We start from the raw sequence: 6000 nt of genomic DNA on the forward strand, positions 1-6000 counted from the left end.
CTGAGAATGCATACTAATTTGCATCCTCATTTTGTAATCAATCCTCTGATTATAATCAATCAATTTGTAATCATCCTCTAATTTTGTAATCAATCCTGTGTATGATGAATGAATATGCAATATACTATGAGTATAAAAAGTGGAAAAAGGAGGGTAGAAGGTAGGGTAAGACTCCATTGTAACTTCTGGGATCAGTCAACGGGCTGAACCTGTCTTATCCCCCATAGGGACACATGTTGGGTAAGAACTTTGTCTTATGCATGCTAAATAACTAACTCATACTAGCTGTCATTAGTAATTAAGGTTTTGGTTGTATATAGTTTGGTTGTGTATCATTTCAAGCTTGTTTTTGCAGACAGTCCCTATCACCGGCAATCACAAATCTTGTCACAATTTTATAATAAAGAGTGTTATCCCGTAAACTGTTAATGTGAGTCCTTTGTGGGTGCTAGCAGTTACTGGCAGCGGGTAACATTTAAACAAATAAAGTGGGAAGATCTGCTGAGGGGTCCCCCTTATGCTGTTGGTGTGTTTCCCTGAACAACTCAGTTGAATCACCCTCCGATCCAGCAGGACTGTTCAGTGAAGGGGCCCCATAACGGGACACTGACAGACTGGTTGGGCATAAGGGTCTTGGCTTTCCTGGGGCATTGATAAACAGATCACTTTTGATTTCACCACCATGCTTGAACCTCAGTTCTTGTTTACATAACCAGAAAGACTCAGTCCACAACATATTTATTTCCTCTAATACTTCCCATATTCACAAAAATCAGTTTTCTCAACCATATAGCAAAAGAAAACTCTCATAAATGAGACAAACCAAAACAAGAGGAATCCATTTCAATCTAATAGCTGTCCCATCCTGTCACATTTAAGCATTCAAATAATTTAATTTGATAAAAAGTCATCCCACTACCTAAACAGTAGTTTTCAATACAAATGCAAACTTCAGTAGAGCCTGTAACAAAACAAATTGGGGGGGGGGGGGGGGGGGGGAGGGATACTCGAGGGAAACACTCATTATTGAACAACTGAATTCAATATACAATATAACCAAAAAAGCTGAAAAATCTTACTCCAAGAAATAGCAACCAAACATGACGAAGTCATAAACTGCTTATATGACTGACTTAACTTGGGGGGGGGGGGCGGCTGATGACAACATGTGCAAGGTACCTAAGTTTTATATATAAATTTAAACACACAGAGCTCCTGTGTATGTTTGTTTATATAAATGACCGAGAAAAAACATTGCTTAGTTTCAACAGACTCTTAACTGCTGTTCTTCCACTTAAAAGAGCATCAGCTATGTGGGATCACCACAGCAGGGATTTTGGAGAGGAAAGAAAGCTCATGTGACCCTGAGAACCTTTTCCCTTAATAAAGGGAGAGTCAACTCACAATTTATGCTTTCATGATTTCTTTGCATTCCTGTCATACAAAAATGAGAAGTTCTCCTTTCCTTCCAGTTCGCCCCATTCCTACAAAAAGGCCAACCTACTAACAGCCAAATTCAGTTTTGTGGAAATCGGCACCTTTCAGAATCTATTTGAAGGAAGCAACACTCAGCATTAACTGCACAAATAAAGATTTTCTGGATCTCTGCTTTCCAGAAAGCATGCATCTTTTACACAAACTATTTAATCTTGTGAATTAAGCTTCGAGTGATGTTTTATTGTGTCACTGGCATTCTACTACAGGATAAGAATAAAAAGTTCATATTTTAAGAAAAAAAAATGAACTCACAGCATTAACAGAAGCATTGTGGTCTTATTTCACATAAACCTAAATCCTTTTTAAGCTGAATTATCAAGTCCACCTAAGTAAAGTCTATTCTATTAGAGATTAATAGTTCTAACAGTTTGAGATTAAAATGCATCCCTAAAAAAATAGCATTACACTTTTGAACAACACTTCAAAATGCTATTTTGCCTCAAACTTTAGTGTTTTAGCTTACTGTTTCAACAGGAATCAAACCATTCATGCTCTAATACAACTATATTAACTAGTTCAAAAAGATGTTCTTGTATACTAAATTTTAATCCTCACCTTCTGAAAATCCACATGACCAAGGCAAAAAAAAAATTCATGCTTTTGAAATTTCTTACTTCCACTAGCAATAATTAAAACAATCATTCTCTAATGAAGACAAACATACCCATGGAACCCTATTAATCTTTGACTGACAAGTCAAATTAGCATAGACTAGCCTTGTGACTATATCCAAATAGTATCAGAGGTACTATTATAGTAGCACATGCAGATAAGACAAAGCAAATAGTGTTCTTTAAATTTCCCAACTACCTACCTCTCCCATAAGCTTTAACAAAAAATAGCACCCCCACTCAATATAGGTCTCCGAGACTGAATGAATGCTTATTGCCTAGTGGCTTCATCCTCCAGCTAAGCCTGATGCAAGCTTTCAACTAAAAATTAATGATTACCATCCAACAATTAAAATAGAATTCTACAACAGCACAGCATCAGTTGCCACTGAAGTCACTAATAGAGTTTAACACTATTTTAGCAAAATAATATTTATAGTCATAATCCAAATTAATTAGGACCAAAAAAACCCAGCAGTATAGGGTATTAAATAGCAGAACACTAGGAGTATGTGAATCGGGGGTCAAAGCTAAGTTTATACAGTGCTTTTGCTTTCCTATTTTTGGTAATAAATGAAAATAATATGAATTCAAACAGCAAACTACTAGAAAATTCATTTAAAGATCAGTTACGACTACAGGATCGCCATTTCCAAGCTGAGTCCTCCTACATTCATTTAGTAAGGTTAGGTTGCCTTTTTTAAGCCTACAACAGAGACTTCGTTAAAAGCTAAATTCAGGTGAATCACAGGATTTTATTTTACCATTCAAACTACTGATATCCTCATTAAAATGAGATTAGTGATGTATTTTACTTGCCAAATTGTTTAGCTATCTAATTTCAGTCCATTCATTCATTACTCACTCAGTCACTGTCACAGAGCTACTAGAAATACATTGTGAAAACATGGTAGTTTGCAACAGAAAAGAGACATAGCTTTCTACTGTCCAAATTAAATTAGGACAACTCAAAGGAGAATGGCAAGGCCTCAGTTTCAGACAGGGTGAGTGTTTCCTGGAATTCATGAATTCCTACCATATAATGCTACGAAAAATTCTATAGCATAGTGGTGAAAAACAGTAACTTGCACGCTATACTAAACCAATTGTATGCCAGTCATGATACTTCATAACAACTTGCTACCATAAAGTATTTCAAAAAGCATATAACACCTGCATTAATAATTCTATTGTTACTGAGCTGCCTGAAACAAACAGGACAAGTTAACTAATATAAAACAATCCAAACTATTTTTGTTTTACTCAAAGCAAGAATTTTCAGAGTCTAACCAAAATAAAGTTAGCCACATCTAGATTTTCCCCATTTGAACATTACAGGATTAAAAGTTTTATTTAGTATTGATATGATCACGGACACAACTCCCTGACCCAAAAGATTAAGTAGATATAAGAAGGCTCTAAAAGTATATACACATGCATATGTGTAGATATATAAAAAAAATAAAAAAATCTTTTGAAAACATCCACAAGGTACTTAAGTGCAAAATACAGGTGTTCACATGGACTAACAGCTATTAGTTTAGTACTAGTACTGACCAAAGCAGCATCTAAAGTTTTGTGCACATGGTAGCATAGCACATCCTTGAGGGTGTTAGTTTGACACTAAGGAAGCTTGATCTTAGATACTTGATAAGCATTGTGTAACAGATATCTAGGTATCAAAACTTCACATATGTGAACATGTATTTCATTACATTTCCTAAGACACGTTCTTATGATCCATAGTGTTTGCTACTGCACTATTTAGAAATTTAAAAAAAACCCAGAACCAACAAGATTATCTATGCCACCATTTGGATTTCCTGAGTTTAGTTCATATATCCTCCCCCCTCCTTATACCACTAAGTATAAATACTTTTTACCAAGTAACCCATTTGTATTTTGGAATCTAAAACATCCAAGGAAAGTACTTGTAATTGCAAAGTCCTTTTCATTGAGCAGAAATATTCTATAAATAGCCTTCATCATAACAAGTTGAAGCATTACAACCACCTCATTACATTCACTTTAACAAGACTAGTATTTCTTGAGTAGTTAGGACTGAATGAAACCATTTAGTGTACACTTTTTGTCAGTTTAAAAATATGATTACAGCATCTGAAGACAATTGGAGAAAAAGTTCTGTTTCTTTGTCATTTCAGTTAACGACATTCTTAATCAATCCTTGCAGTAGTTCTAACTTACCAAAGCATTATTTCTAGTAGTGATATCAATTCAGACATAACCTCCTGAAGCAAAACTTTCAAAGATATGCTTCTCGACTGGTACACACAAGTCTTCTCTTGTTCATTAGTAGATGGTAGAACCAACATATGAAATGAAAGTTTCTGCAGAAATTTTATTTTTAGGAAAGTTAAAAGTTTTTGTCACAGTTTTACATGCCACTACTGTCATAGAGATTATAATTATTATTTGGGACAGGAGGACAACAAACAAGTCAGTTACATAGTTTAGTACACTTGCATCTTCACTTCTCCCTTCCCCTGTAGCTCCACAATGAAACTGACTTTTATAAAATTCTGAATAATTTTGTGTTACATTCAATCACTTCTGAAGCTATAAATGGCACTTAAGGCAAGAATGACTTAAAAAAACCGAGGGTGTAGTCAGACACACCTGTACAGATCCACCCCTCATTTCAAGAGATTAGAGAGAAAACATAACAGAAGAAATAGCCCCTACTAATAGAGGGCTTTGAAGTCAAAGACTAATCTAACAGTTACAGAAAGGTTTTGCAGGTCAAGGACTCTAAATATAAATACTTTTTCACAGAAAAAAGAAACTAGTTTGTGTGCCTTACTACTACTGCCTTTGTATTCCAGCAGTATCTCAGCTATCAAATATCTGCAAACTCGGGTACTCCCTAGGAGGACTACTGCCCGGGAAAGCATACGGCGTGCGTCAAGAGCCAGCTCTTCTGCTGACGGGCACTCACCTGCCTGCCGCACTCTCCCCACAGAGTAGCTGCAGCAGCGCCGCCGCCACAATTCCTCCGATTCCTCCCACCGCTACGGACCCACAAAGCCAAAGGCGGCGTCCCTCAGGGCGGCGTGAAGTAGCAGTCGAGGGGCCCGAGCGCGCATAAGGAGCAGGGGCCCAGCAGCTACCTCTTCCTCATCAGCGAGGGCTTGGACCCTGACCCGTCTCCCCAGCTCCTCATCCCTCCATAGCAGGCTCCAGACAGCTTCGACCGCCTCACCAACTTCTACGCGGGCTCAACCCGTACAGGACACCCACGAGCCCAACACACCCCCTCACTCACTCAGTTCTAACTAACATCCCCACCACCATCTTGCCCACAATGCACACGCAAGCGCAACCGAGGGAACCCCAGCTTCTGCAGTGATGGCGCGCATGCGCAAGGGCATTAACTCCTCTGCTTCCTTCTCTTAGCACACGCTTGCTGCAAGGGGTGGGTCGCAGTGGAGGCGGGGTGAAGGATGTGGTAGGGTGGCTGTTATCCGTCAACTAGTCGCTTTTGCGGCTCCTGGTTATGGTGTAGGGCTGGAGTAGGTGCTGAGTGCGGTGAGATCTTTTTCTTACAGGGAGATCTGGAGGTACACAGACTGTGCTGTGCTGACAGGGCAAAGCTGCCAGACGACGAGAGCCCTAAATAGTAATCAAATAGCAACAGTGTGTACTGGGTCTGGCTGGGATGGAGTTAACTCTCTTCATAGCAGCCTGTATGGTGCTGTGTTTTGGATTTGTGGCTGAAGCAGTGTTGGTAACACACCAGTGTTTTGGCTACTTCTGAATAGTCCTTGCACAGCATCAAAGCTTTCTCTGTTTCTCACTTTACCCACTTCTCTCCCCTGTCCCCAGCGAAGTTAGGAGGGGATGCAGCTGTGACAGCTCACCTGAATTGGCTAAA

The 6000-nt window shown here is 38.8% G+C and overlaps 1 protein-coding gene across 6 annotated transcripts in view; it reads right to left on the reverse strand.

The window, feature by feature from the left end:
• Positions 1 to 5464, reverse strand: part of LOC130142038 (adenomatous polyposis coli protein-like) — a 130736-nt gene extending 125272 nt beyond the window's left edge. For 2 of the 6 annotated variants that reach the window (XM_056323444.1, XM_056323435.1), the window contains exon 1: positions 5065 to 5464. The gene's annotated coding sequence lies outside the window, so the exon portion shown is untranslated. Of the gene's footprint in view, positions 1 to 4313; positions 4457 to 5064 lie in introns of all 6 variants that reach the window. The other 4 variants (XM_056323443.1, XM_056323437.1, XM_056323442.1 and 1 more) reach the window with 4 other exon arrangements.
• Positions 5465 to 6000: the final 536 nt, after the last annotated feature.

Source organism: Falco biarmicus, chromosome W (genome assembly GCF_023638135.1).
Source record: "Falco biarmicus isolate bFalBia1 chromosome W, bFalBia1.pri, whole genome shotgun sequence".
Taxonomy (NCBI): Eukaryota; Metazoa; Chordata; class Aves; order Falconiformes; family Falconidae; genus Falco; species Falco biarmicus.